The 14,387-nt window shown below is 36.7% G+C and overlaps 1 non-coding gene across 1 annotated transcript; it reads left to right on the top strand.

The window, feature by feature from the left end:
* Positions 1-12,635: 12,635 nt before the first annotated feature.
* LOC148555109 (small nucleolar RNA R71) lies at positions 12,636-12,744 on the top strand. Its single transcript, XR_015887637.1, has one exon. It is a non-coding gene; the product is annotated as a small nucleolar RNA R71 (small nucleolar RNA).
* Positions 12,745-14,387: the final 1,643 nt, after the last annotated feature.

The raw sequence follows: 14,387 nt of genomic DNA on the forward strand, positions 1-14,387 counted from the left end.
ATCAGTAACTTCAGATGGGAAGAATTTCTCCAGAAACTCCTTTCTGAGTGTATCCCAGTTGGATACATTTGCTATAGGTTGAGTGTAGTACCACTCTCTTACTTTTCCCTGAAGAGAGAACAGAAAAGCTTTCAGCAGAATTGAAGTTTCATCAGTGCCATCACGCCTGACAGTAGAACAGGCTGCCTGGAAATCTCTCAAGTGCTTGATAGGCTCTTGAGCAGGTAGGCCATGAAACTTGGGCATCAAATTTAGCAGTGCGGTCTTTATTTCAAAATTCGTAGCTACCGCTGGATGATGCGCTTGAAATGATTGCATTGTAAAATCAGGAGCTCTTTCCTCCTGAATGGTAACTCTTCTAGTTGCCATGTTTTCTGCACGTAAAACAACCGAATCAGTAGAACGGGAGATGGTTTCTTCCTCAAATTCACTTTCAGATCCGCCCTCAGAGCGGGCTAACCTACGCTGTTCTCGCCTTATTCGTGAAATTTTTCTTTCAATTTCAGGATCGAATATTAGCAAGCGCGGATCAGGAAGTGAACGTGTCATTTGACGGAAGAAACATGCAGCGCATAGTTGCAAAATTAAATAAAATGCAAATAAATAAATTCTAATTAATAAAAATAGCACTCTATTGCAACTCCCCGGCAACGGCGCCAAAAATTGATAGGAAGCAGAAGCTGGTGAATTAAAAATTTATTAAAATGGTTACGTTGCAAGTATAGTTCTTAACTCACCGAAAATCTGCCTATCAATTTAGAAATATGTCACAGAGAGTTTAAATTAAAATTACTGGGAGTTTTAAGTCCCAGGTCGTCTCCCAACGAGTTGCAGAAAAGTGTGCTGTTTTATTAATCAGATGTTCCAAGAAGTTGAGCTAAGTAAATTGGAATTTAAATTGAGGAATTTTAAATAATATAAATAAAAGCCTTGACTGGGAATTGATTAGTTAGAATCTCTATCATTGATGGAGTGATTTTTAAGATTAATTTATAATTAACGGTTACTCTGTTTGGTTATCCTTTACTAGGTAAGGGAAAGTCAAACAAATTGGAATGCCAGATCTGTTCACGAGTTGCAACCCACTTAGTTCAAAGGGATTGGCGTTGGTGACAGGATAGCAATCCAACATTTAACCCAACTACAAATTTTTCCTTCAATCCTTCCAACTCAAGAGTTCCTTTTAATCAACTCCCCATCAAGTAATGAAACTACTCACGCATTGTAAATAAAGAATCCATAGCACATGAAAGGGAATTAAAAGAAGACATGATTATTGGAATTGAAATTGAATTAAAGAGAAATAATCCTTGCATTAATTAATCATAAAAGTATCTGAATGACAAAATTGAACATAACAAAGAACATGAAAGAATAAAACCGAGTTAAGAGAACAAACTAGAATGATGAAGTCTTGATGAGGAAATAACTCTTCTCAATGATCCAATGCTAAGACCAATTGAAAATTAAAATTCTCAAAACTAGAGAGAAAAACCTAAGAGAGTGAAAAACTAGATCTAAAAACTACTGAATGAATGTCTCTGTTGTTTTTGCATATTCTTTGACTCTAGTCTGCTGTTTCGGGCCGAAAACTAGGCCGAAATAAGGTTCAAAATTGCCCCCATCGAATTCTGTAGATTATGCAGATCGCGCATGTCATGCGATCGCGTCATCCATGCGGACGCGTCGCTTGCGCTTTTTCCTCTCCACGCGTTCGCGTCGTCCACGCTACCGCGTCGCTTGCGCTTTCCAATCCGCACGGCCGCGCAAGCCATGCGGCCGCGTCACTGCGATTTGCGCTCCATCGCGCGGTCGCGTGAGCCATGTGACCGCGTCACTTCTCGCTGGTTATCTCCTCAAATTCTTGTGTTCCTTCCATTTTTGCTAGCTTCCTCTCAAATCTCCATCTCATTCATGCCCTATAAAGCCTGAAACACTTGACACACAGATCACGGCATCGAATGGAATAGAGGAGAATTAAAATTAAATAATTAAAGTCTCTAGGAAGCAATTTTCAAACATGTACTAAATTTAGGAAGGAAATCTAAATGCATGCTGAATTGATGAATAAGTGGGTAAGGATCATGACAAAACCACACAATTAAACACAATATAAACTATAAAATAGTGGTTTATCACTTGTCTCCAAGAAACTAAAAACAAAATAGGATAAAAAGGAGAGAATATACAATGAATTCCAAACTTATCAATGACGATCAGCTTCAATTAGATGAGCGGGACTTGTAGCCTTTTTGCTTCTAAACAGTTTTGGCATCTCACTTTATCCTTTGAAGTTCAGAATGATTGGCATCTATAGGAACTCAGAATTCAGATAGTGTTATTGATTCTCCTAGTTCAGTATGTTGATTCTTGAACACAGCTACTTTATGAGTCTTGGCCGTGACCCTAAGCATTTTGTTTTCCATTATTACCACCGGATACATAAATGCCACAGACACATAACTGGGTGAACCTTTTCAGATTGTGACTCAGCTTTGCTAGAGTCCCCAGTTAGAGGTGTCTAGAGCTCTTAAGCACACTCTTTTTGCTTTGGACCACGACTTTAACCGCTCAGTCTCAAGCTTTTCACTTGACACCTTCACGCCACAAGCACATGGTTAGGGACAGCTTGATTTAGCCGCTTAGGCCAGGATTTTATTCCTGTGGGCCCTCCTATCCATTAATGCTCAAAGCCTTGGATCCTCTTTACCCTTGCCTTTTGGTTTAAATGGTTATTGGCTTTTTCTGCTTGCTTTTTCTTTTTCTTTCTTTTTCTTCGCCATTTTTTCGCAAGCTTTGTGTTTTTCATTGCTTTTTCTTGCTTCAAGAACCAATTTTATGATTTTTCAGATTATCAATAACATTTCTCTTTTTTTATTATTCTTTCAAGAGCCAACAATTTTAACATTCATAAACAACAAATTCAAAAATATGCATTGTTCAAGCATTCATTCAGAAAACAAAAGGTATTGCCACCACATCAAAATAATTAAACTAATTTCAAGATAGAATTTGAAATCATGTACTTCTTGTTCTTTTGCAATTAAAAACATTTTTCATTTAAGAAAGGTGATGGATTCATAGGACATTCATAGCCTTAAGACATAGACACTAAACATTAATGATCATGTAATAAAGACACAAACATAAATAAAACATAAGGCATAGGAAATGAAAAACAGGAAAATAAGAGCAAGGAAATTAAAGAACGGTTCCACCTTAGTGATGACGGCTAGTTCTTCCTCTTGAAGATCTTATGGAGAGCTTGAGCTCCTCAATGTCTCTTCCTTTCCTTTGTTGCTCCTCCCTCATGGCTCTTTAGTCTTCTCTAATTTCATGGAGGAGGATGGAATGCTCTTGGTGCTCCACCCTTAGTTGTCCCATGTTGGAACTTAATTCTCCTAGGGAGGTGTTGATTTGCTCCTAATAGTTTTGTTGAGGAAAGTGCATCCCTTGAGGCATCTCAGGGATTTCATGATGAAGACTTTCCTCATGCTCTTGTTGAGGTCCATGAGTGGGCTCTCTTGTTTGCTCCATCCTTCTTTTAGTGATGGGCTTGTCCTCTTCAATGAGGATGTCTTCCTCTATGACAATTCCAGCTGAATTGCATAGGTGACAAATGAGATGAGGGAAGGCTAATCTTGCCAAAGTAGAGGGCTTGTCTGCCACCTTATAGAGTTCTAGGGATATGATCTCATGAACTTCTACTTCCTCTCCAATCATGATGCTATGGATCATGATAGCCCGGTCTATTGTAACTTCAGACTGGTTGCTAGTAGGAATTATAGAGCGTTGGATGAACTCCAACCATCTCCTATTCATGGATTTGAGGTCAAGCCTTCTTAGTTGAACCGGCTTGCCTCTTGAATCTCTCTTCCATTGAGCGTCGTCCACACAAATGTCCATAAGGACTTGGTCCAACCTTTGATCAAAGTTGACCCTTCTAGTGAAAGGGTGAGGATCTCCTTGCATCATAGACAAGTTGAATGCCAACCTCACATTTTCTGGACTGAAATCCAAGTAATTCCCCCGAACCATTGTGAGCCAATTCTTTGGGTTCGGGTTCACACTTTGGTCATGGTTCTTAGTGATCCATGCATTTGTATAGAACTCTTGAACCGTTATGATCCCGACTTGTTGAATGGGGTTGGTGAGGATTTCCCAACCTCTTCTTCGAACTTCATGTCGGATCTCCAGATATTCACTCTTTTTGAGCTTGAAGGGGACCTCGGGGATCACCTTTTTCTTGGCCACAACTTCATCGAAGTGGTCTTGATAGACCTTTGAGATGAATCTCTCCATCTCCCATGACTCAGAGGTGGAAGCAATTGCCTTCCCTTTTCTCTTTCTAGAGGTTTCTCCGGCCTTAGGTGCCATTGATGGTTATGGAAAAATAAAAAGCTTTAGCTTTTCCCACACCAAACTTTGAAGATTTGCTCGTCCTCGAGCAAAAGAAGAAAGAAAAGAGTAGAAGAAGAAGAAATGAAGGAGATGGAGGGTTGGTGTAGGTTCGGCCAAGGTGGGTTGTAGTGTGTATGTTGTGTGAAATTGAAGGTAGTTAGGAGGGGTATTTATAGGATAAGAGAGAGGGGGGTTCGGTCATGAAGGGGAGGGTTTGGGAGGGAAATGGTTTGAATTTGAATGGTGAGGTAGGTAGGGTTTTATGATGGATGGATGTGAGTGGTGAAGAGAGTATAGAGAAGAGAGTAAGATTTGATAGGTGAATGGTGTTTGGGAAAGAGGTTTTGAGGTGATTGGTCAAGGGTGTATGGGGAAGAGTGTTATGGAAAGGTGTGAAGATGGGAGAAGAAGAGGTGGCGTAGGTGGGGATCCTGTGGGATCCACAGATCCTGAGGTGTCAAGGAATTCGAATCTCTACACCATACTGGCGTTCAAACGCCCATTCTCTGCCAATTCTGGCATTTAACGCCAACTCTGCTACCTTTCCTGGTGTTAAACACCAGTCTGCTGCCCTTTTCTGGCGTTAAATGCCAGCCAGATGCTCATTTCTGGCGTTTAATGCCAGCCTATGCCAGACAGCCCTTTCTGGCGTTAAACACCTAGAGTGCTGCCCATTCTGGCATTTAATGCCCAGAATGTTGCCAAGCTAGGCGTTAAATGCCCATTCTACTATCCTTACTGGCGTTTAAACGCCAGTAAGCCTGTCCTCCAGGGTGTGCTATTTTTAATGCTATTTTTCATTCTGTTTTTGATTTTTCAGTTGTTTTTGTGACTTCACATGATCATCAACCTAAAGAAAACATAAAATAACAATGGAAAATAAATAAATATAATTAAATAACATTGGGTTGCCTCCCAACAAGTGCTTCTTTAATGTCAATAGCTTGACAGTGAGCTCTTAGAGAGCTTCACAAAGACTCAGGGCTTGATGTTGGCCTCCCAACACCAAACTTAAAAGTTGAGTGTGGGGGCTCTGTTTGACTCTGTATTAAGAGAAGCTTTTCATGCTTCCTCTCCATGGTTACAGAAGAAGATCCTTGAGCCTTAAACACAAGGTAATCCTCATTCACTTGAAGGACTAACATTCCTCTGTCCACATCAATCACAGCTCTTGCTGTGGCTAGGAAGGGTCTTCCAAGGATGATGGATTCATCTTCATCCTTCCCATTATCTAGGATTATAAAGTCAGCAGGGATGTAATAGCCTTCAACCTTCACTAAGACATCCTCTACAAGTCCATAAGTCTGTTTCCTTGAATTGTCTGTCATCTCTAGTGAGATTCTTGCAGCTTGCACCTCAAAGATCCCTAGTTTCTCCATTATAGAGAGGGGCATGAGATTTATACTTGACCTAAGGTCACACAGAGCCTTCTTAAAAGTCATGGTGCCTATGGTATAAGGTATTAAGAACTTTCCAGGATCCTATTTCTTCTGAGGTAATTTCAGTTGAACCAAATCATTTAGTTCATTAATGAGCAATGGGGGTTCATCCTCCCAAGTCTCATTACCAAATAACTTGGCATTCAGCTTCATGATTGCTCCCAGATATTGAGCAACTTGCTATTCAATAATATCATCATCCTCTTCAGAGGAAGAATACTCATTAGAGCCCATGAATGGCAACAGTAAGTTCAATGGAATCTCTATGGTCTCTATATAAGCCTCAGATTCCTTTGGTTCCTCATTAGGGAACTCCTTGGAGGCCAGTGGACGTCCATTGAGGTCTTTCTCACTGGAAATCACTACCTTTTCTTCCTCACTGGGTTCGGCCATGTTGGTTATATTTATGGCCTTGCACTCTCTTTTTGGATTCTCTTGTATTGCTTGGGAGAGTACTAGGAGGGAGTTCAGTAACTTTCTTACTCAGCTGACCCACTTGTGCCACCAAATTTCTAATGGAGGACCTTGATTCAGTTATGAAACTAAGAGTGGTCTTAGATAGATCAGAGACTACAGTTGCTAAGTCAGAGTGACTCCGCTTAGAATTCTCTGTCTGTTGCTGAGAAGATGATGGAAAAGGTTTGCTATTGCCAAACCTATTTCTTCCACCATTATTATTATTGAAGCTTTGATTAGGCTTTTGTTGATCCTTCCACGAGAGATTAGGATGATTCCTTCATGAAAGATTGTAGGTGTTTCCATAGAATTTTCCCATGTAATTCACCTCTGCCATTGTAGGATTCTCAGGGTCATAGGCTTCTTTTTCAGAAGAAGCCTCCTTAGTACTTCCTGACACAGCTTGCATTCTAGACAGACTCTGAGAAATCATATTGACTTGCTGAGTCAATATTTTGTTCTGAGCCAATATTGCATTCAGAGTATCAATCTCAAGAACTCCTTTCTTCTCAGTTGTCCCATTATTCACAGGATTCCTTTCAGAAGTGTACATGAACTGGTTATTTGCAACCATTTCAATGAGTTCCTGGGCTTCTGCAGGCATCTTCTTCAGAGGAAGGGATCCACCAGCAGAGTGGTCCAATGACATCTCGGACAATTCAGACAGACCATTATAGAATATACATATGATGCTCTATTCTGAAAACATGTTAGAAGGACACCTTCTGATCAATTGCTTGTATCTTTTCCAAGCTTCATAGAGGGATTCACCTTCCTTCTGTCTGAAGGTTTGGACTTTCACTCTAAGCTTGCTCAACTTTTGAGGTGGAAAGAATTTGGCCAAGAAAGCATTGACCAACTTTTCCCAAGAGTTCAAGCTATCTTTAGGTTGTGAGTCCAACCATGTCCTAGCTCTGTCTCTTACAGCAAAAGGGAAAAGCATAAGTCTGTAGACCTCAGGATTAACCCCATTGGTCTTAACAGTGTCACAGATTTGCAAGAATTCAGCTAAAAACTGATGAGGATCTTCCAATGGAAGTCCATGAAACTTGCAATTCTGCTGCATTAAAGAAACTAATTGAGGCTTAAGCTCAAAGTTGTTTGCTCCAATTGCAGGAATTGAGATGCTCCTTCCACAGAAGTCAGAAGAGGGTGCAATAAAGTCACCAAGCATCTTCCTTGCATCCCCACCATTGTTGTTGGGTTCGGCCATCTCTTCTTCTTTTTCGAAAAATTCTGTCAGGTCCTCTCCAGAGTGTTGCGCTTTAGCTTCTCTTAGCTTCCTCTTTAGAGTCCTTTCAGGTTCCGGATCAGCTTCAACAAGAATATTTTTATCCTTGCTCCTGCTCATATGAAAAAGAAGAGAATAGAGAAGAATAGAAATCCTCTATGTCATAGTATAGAGATTCCTTTGTGTGAGTAGAAGAAAAGAAGAGTAGAATGAAGAAGAAAGAAGATGAAGAATTCGAACACAAAGAGGGAGAGAGGGTTCGAATTATAAGAAGAAAAGAAGTGTTAGAAAATAAATAAATAAATAGAAAGAGATGAAAGAAAGAGAGAATTTGAATTTTAAATTAGAATTAAAGAAAAATATTTTTGTTTTTATTTTAATTATTTGTTAGTATTCGAAATTTAAGGGAAGAAATAAAATAAAATTTGAAAACTACATAAATTAATTAATTTAAAAAGATTTTTGAAAAAGTGGTTAATGATTTTTGAAAATTGGAGAGAGAAAAGTAGTTAGGTGGTTTTGAAAAAGATATGATTGAAATAGTAAACTTTTAAAATCAAACAAAAAGTCAAGTAATTAATTGAAAAAGATTTGAAAATCAAATTTGAAAAGATAAGAAGTTAGAAAAAGATTTTGAAATTAAGTTTTGAAAAAGATATGATTGAAATCTATTTTGAAAAATTTGAAAAGGAAATTAAAAATATTTGATTTTGAAAATTAAAGTTGATTACTTGACTAACAAGAAACTAAAAAATATGATTTTAGAATTTAAATATTGATCCTTTCTTAATAGGCAAGTAACAACTTGAAAATTTTTGAATCAAAACATTAAATGTTAGCAATTAATTTCAAAAATATAAAATAAAGATAAGAAAAAGATTTTGAAAATCAAATTTTAAAATTTTTGAAAATATTAAGAAAGAAATTGAAAAAGATTTGATTTTTGAAAAAAAGTTTGAAAAGATAGAATTTTTAAATTGAAAATTTGACTTGACTAATAAGAAACAATTAAATTTTAAAACTTTATGACTAAGTCAATTCAAATTTTCAAAATTTATGAGTGAAATAAGGGAAAGATATTTTTTTTATTTTTGAATTTTTTATGAGGAGAGAAAAAAACAACTAAATGATGCAAAACATAAAAATTTAAGATCAACACTAATAATGCATGCAAGAACACTTTGAATGTCAAGATGAACACCAAGAACACTTTGAAGATTATGATGAACATCAAGAACATATTTTTGAAAATTTTTAAGAAAAGAAAGACATGAAAGACACCAAACTTAAAAATTTTCAAACTTTAGACACTAATAATTCAAAAATGAATATGAAAAAAAAGAAAAGACACAAAACAAGAAAAACACAAGATCAAACAAAGACAATCATCAAGAACAACTTGAAGATCATGAAGAACACATGCATGAATTTTTTTCGAAAATTTAAAGAAAAATTAAAAATATGCAATTGACACCAAACTTAAAATTTGACACAAGACTCAAACAAGAAACACAAAATTTTTTGGTTTTTATGATTTTATTAAATTTTTTTGTATTTTTTGAAAATTATTTGGAGAGAAAATAAAGAAATTCAAAATTTTTAATTCCAAGAATCATGCAGTGTTAGTCTAAAGCTTCGGTCCAAAAATTTAGACATGGCTTAATAGCCAGCCAAGCTTTAGCATACAAATCAGACATACAATAGCCAATTAGATGAGAATCCAAAGGCTCTTGCCATGATAAGTGGAAGCCTCAGTCCAAAAGATTTAGACATGGCTTAGCAGCCAACCAGGCTTCACATATCATCTAAAACTCTAGAATTCATTCTTAAAAATTCTGAAGAACAAAATAAAATTTTTGTATATTTTTTTGAATTTTTTGAAAATAAAAATAAAATAAAATTACCTAATCTGAGCAACAAGATGAACCGTCAGTTGTCCAAACTCGAACAATCCCCGGCAACGGTGCCAAAAACTTGGTGCACGAAATTGTAATCTCTAACAATGGCACCAAAAACTTGGTACGCACGATCTTAATCTCAACTCTTTTTCACAACTCCACACAACTAACGAGCAAGTGCACTGGGTCATCCAAGTAATAAACCTTACGTGAGTAAGGGTCGATCCCACGGAGATTGTCGGCTTGAAGCAAGCTATGGTCATCCTTGTAAATCTCAATCAAGAAGATTCAAATGGTTATGAGGTTTTGATAATTAAAATATAAATAAAACATAAAATAAGATAAAGTTACTTATGTAATTCATTGGTGGGAATTTCAGGTAAGCGTCTGGAGATGCTTTGTTGCTTCTGAACCTCTCCTTTCCTATTGTCTTCTTCCAACCATGTGTTACCTCCATCCATGGCAAGTTGTATGATCCTCTCGGATGAAAATAAATCCATATGCACTGTCACCGCACGGCTAATCATCTGTTAGTTCCCGCTAGCGTCGGAATAGGACCATTGTTCTTTTGCACACTGTCACTTGTGCCCCCACATTCGCAGGTTTGAAGCTCGACACAGTTATCCCTTCCCAGATCCTACTGGAATACTACAGACAAGGTTTAGACTTTCCGGATCTCAGGAATGCTGCCAATGGTTCTAGCCTATACCACGAAGACTCTGATCTCACGGAATGGAATGCTCTGTTGTCAAGAGAGGCAACCATGTGTCTTGAACCAGGAGGCCTAAGAGATACACACTCAAGCTATTGCAGATAAAATGGAAGTGGTTGTCAGGCATGCGTTCATAAGTGAGATTGATAATGAGTGTCACGGGTCATCACATTCATCAGGTTGAAGTGCGAGTGAATATCTTAGAGAAGAAGTATGCATGAATTGAATAGAAAACAATAGTAATTGCATTAATTCATGAAGAACAGCAGAGCTCCACACCTTAATCTATGGGGTGTAGAAACTCTACCGTAGAAAATACATAAGTGAAAGGTCTAGGCATGGCCGTGAGGCTAGCCTCCAAACGTGTCTATTAACATAAGATTAACAAAAAGACTTAAAAATTCTAAAATAAATCTCTAAAAGTAGTTTTTATACTAAACTAGTAACTAGGGTTTACAGAAAATGAGTAACTAAGTGTAGATAGTGCAGAAATCCACTTTCGGGGCCCACTTGGTGTGTGCTTGGGCTGAGCATTGAATCTTTTTCGTGCTTAGGCTGTTCCTGGAGTTAAACGCCAGCTTTGGTGCCAGTTTGGGCGTTTTACGCCAAGATGTTTTGGGATGACTTTGAACGCCAGTTTGGGCCATCAAATCGCAAAAAAGGTATAGACTATTATATATTGTTGGAAAGCCCAGGATGTCTAATTTCCAACGCAATTGAGATCTCGCCAATTGGACTTCTGTAGCTCCAGAGAATCAACTTCGAGTGCAGGAAGGTCAGAATCCATCAACATCTGCAGTCCTTTTTCAGCCTCTGAATCAGATTTTTGCTCAGGTCCCTCAATTTCAGCCAGAAAATACCTGAAATCATAGAAAAACACACAAACTCATAGTAAAGTCCAGAAATGTGATTTTTAAATAAAAACTAATAAAAATATAATAAAAAGTAACTAAAACATACTAAAAACTATGTAAAAATAATGCCAAAAAGGGTATAAATTATCCGCTCATCAGTCACCCTTTCATTTTGACTTAACTGAATTAAGTACGAGACTATATCTTGGAGAAGAAGTAAGCATGAATTGAAAGAAAGAAATAGTACTTGCATTAATTCAAGAAGAACAGCAGAGCTCCGCACCTTAATCTCTGAGGTGTAGAAACTCCACCGTCGAAAATACATAAGAGAAAAATGTCTAAGCATGGCCGTGTGGCCAGCCTCCATTGTCTAAGGAATAAACTTCCAGAGATGAAAAATTATCTGAATACAATAGTAAAAAGTGCTATTTATACTAAACCAGTTACTAGGGATTACAGAAAATAAGTAACTAAGTGCAGATAGTGCAGAAATCCACTTCTGGGGCCCACTTGGTGTGTGCTTGGGCTGAGCATTGAGCTTTACATGTGCATAGGCCATTTCTAGAGTTAAACTTCAGCTTGGATGCCAGTTTGGGCATTTAACTCCAGTTGTGGTGCCAGCTCTGGCGTTTTACGCCAGAAAAGGGTCTCTGATGGGCGTTTAAACACCAGTTTGGGCCATCAAATCTCGGGCAAAGTATGGACTATTAAACATTGCTGGAAAGCCCAAGATGTCTACTTTCCAATGCAATTAAGAGCGGTGCCAATTGGGCTTTTGTAGCTCCAAAAAATCTACTTCGAGTGCAGGAGTGTCAGAATCCAACAACATCTGCAGTCCTTTCTCAGCCTCTGAATTAGATTTTTGCTCAGGTCTCACAATTTTAGCCAGAAAATACCTGAAATCATAGAAAAACACACAAACTCATAGTAAAGTCCAGAAATGTGATTTTTGCATAAAAACTAATAAAAATATAATAAAAATTAACTAAAACATACTAAAAACTATGTAAAAATAATGCCAAAAAGGGTATAAATTATCCGCTCATCAATAGATCAGAGACTATGGTTGCTAAGTTAGAGAGGCTCTACTTAGAATTCTCTGTTTGTTGCTCAGAAGATGATGGAAAAGACTTGCTATTGTCAAACCTATTTCTCCCACCATTATTATTATTGAAGCCTTGTTGAGGCTTCTGTTGATCCTTCCATGAGAAATTTGGATGATTTCTCCATGAAGGATTATAGGTGCTTCCATAGGATTCTCCCATGTAATTCACCTCTTCCATTGCAGGATTCTCAGGGTCATAAGCTTCTCCTTCATAGGAGGCTTCTTTAGTACTGCAGGATGCAGCTTGCATTCCAGTTAGATTCTGAGAAATATTGACTTACTGAGTCAATATTTTATTCTGAGCCAATATGGCATTCAGAGTATCAATCTCAAGAACTCCTTTCTTCTTAGTCATCCCATTATTCATAGGATTTTTTCAGAAGTATACATGAACTGGTTATTTGCAACCATTTCAATGAGGTCCTGGGCTTCTGCAGGCATTTTCTTCAGATGAAGAGATCCACCAGCAGAGTGGTCCAATGACATCTTGGACAATTCAGACGGACCATCATATAATATACATAAGATGTTCCATTCTGAAATCATGTCAGAAGGACACCTTCTGATCAATTTCTTGTATCTTTCCCAAGCTTCATAGAGGGATTCACCTTCCTTCTGTCTGAAGGTTTGGACTTCCACTCTAAGCTTGCTCAACTTTTGAGGTGGAAAGAATTTGGCCAAGAAATCATTGACCAACTTTTTTCAAGAGTTCAGGCTTTCTTTAGGTTGTGAGTCCAACCATATCCTAGCTATGTCTCTTACAGAAAAGGGGAAAAGCATAAGTCTGTAGACCTCGGGATTAACCCCATTGGTCTTAAGAGTGTCACAGATTTGCAAGAATTCAGCTAAGAACTGATGAGGATCTTCCAATGGATGTCCATGAAACTTGCAATTCTGCTGCATTAGAGAAACTAATTGAGGTTTAATCTCAAAGTTGTTTGCTCCAATTGTAGGAATTGAGATGCTTCTTCCATAAAAGTCGGAAGTTGGTGCAGTAAAGTCACCAAGCATCTTCCTTGCATCTCCACCATTGTTGTTGGGTTCGGCTGCCATGTCTTCTTCTTTTTCAAAAATTTCTGTAAGGTCTTCTCCAGAGTGTTGTGCTTTAGCTTCTCTTAGCTTTCTCTTCAGAGTCCTTTCAGGTTCAGGATCAGCTTCAACAAGAATGTCTTTATCCTTGTTCCTACTCATATGAAAAAGAAGAGAACAAAGAGAGAAGAGGAATCCTCTATGTCACAGTATAGAGATTCCTTTATGAGAGTAGAAGAATGGAAGAATAGAAGAATGAGGTAGAGAGAGAATAAGAGGAATTCGAACACAGAGAGAGGGAGAGGGTTCGAAATTTTAAGAAGAGGGATGTTAGTAAATAAATAAATAAATAGAAAGAGATGAGGGAGAGAGTGTATTCAAATTTTGCTTAAAAGAAAAGAAAAATATTTTTGTTTTTATTTTAATTATTAGTTAGAATTCAAAATGTAAGAAAAGAAATAAAACAAAATTAGAATTTAAAATAATTAATTAATTAAAAAGAATTTTAAAAAAGTGGTTAGTTGTTTTCGAAAATAAGAAGTGAAAAAGTAGTTAGGCAGTTTTGAAAAAAAAAATAAGAAATAGTAAACTTTTAAAATCAAAACAAACAAGTCAAGTGGTTAATTGAAAAAGATTTGAAAATAAATTTTGAAAAGATAAGAAGTTAGAAAAAGATTTTGAAATTAAGTTTTGAAAAAGATATGATTGAAATTTATTTTGAAAAAGATTTGAAAAAGAAATTTAAAAAGATTTGATTTTGAAAATTAAAGTTGATGACTTGACTAACAAGAAACCAAAAGATATGATTCTAGAATTTAAAGATTGAACCTTTCTTAATAGGAAAGTAACAAACTTGAAATTTTTGAATCAAAACATTAAATGTTAGCAATAATTTTGAAAATTGTGAGATAAAATTAAGAAAAAGATTTTGAAAAATTTATTTTGAAGAATTTTCGAAAACCATGAAAGAAAAATGAAAAAGATTTGATTTTGAAAAAGATTTGAAAAGATATAATTTTTAATTGAAATTTTGACTTGACTAACAAGAAACAACTAAATTTTGAAAATTTTTGACTAAGTCAACCTAAAATTTCGAAATTTATGAATGAAATAAGGGAAAGATATTTTTTTTCTTTTTTTGAATTAATGAAGAAAGAGAAAAACAACAAAATGACACAAGACATAAAAATTTAAGATAAAAACAAATAATACATGCAAGAACACTTTGAATGTCAAGATGAACACCAAGAACACTTTGAAGA

This window comes from Arachis ipaensis, chromosome B6 (assembly GCF_059453495.1).
Source record: "Arachis ipaensis isolate K30076 ecotype BB chromosome B6, ASM5945349v1, whole genome shotgun sequence".
Lineage (NCBI taxonomy): Eukaryota > Viridiplantae > Streptophyta > Magnoliopsida > Fabales > Fabaceae > Arachis > Arachis ipaensis.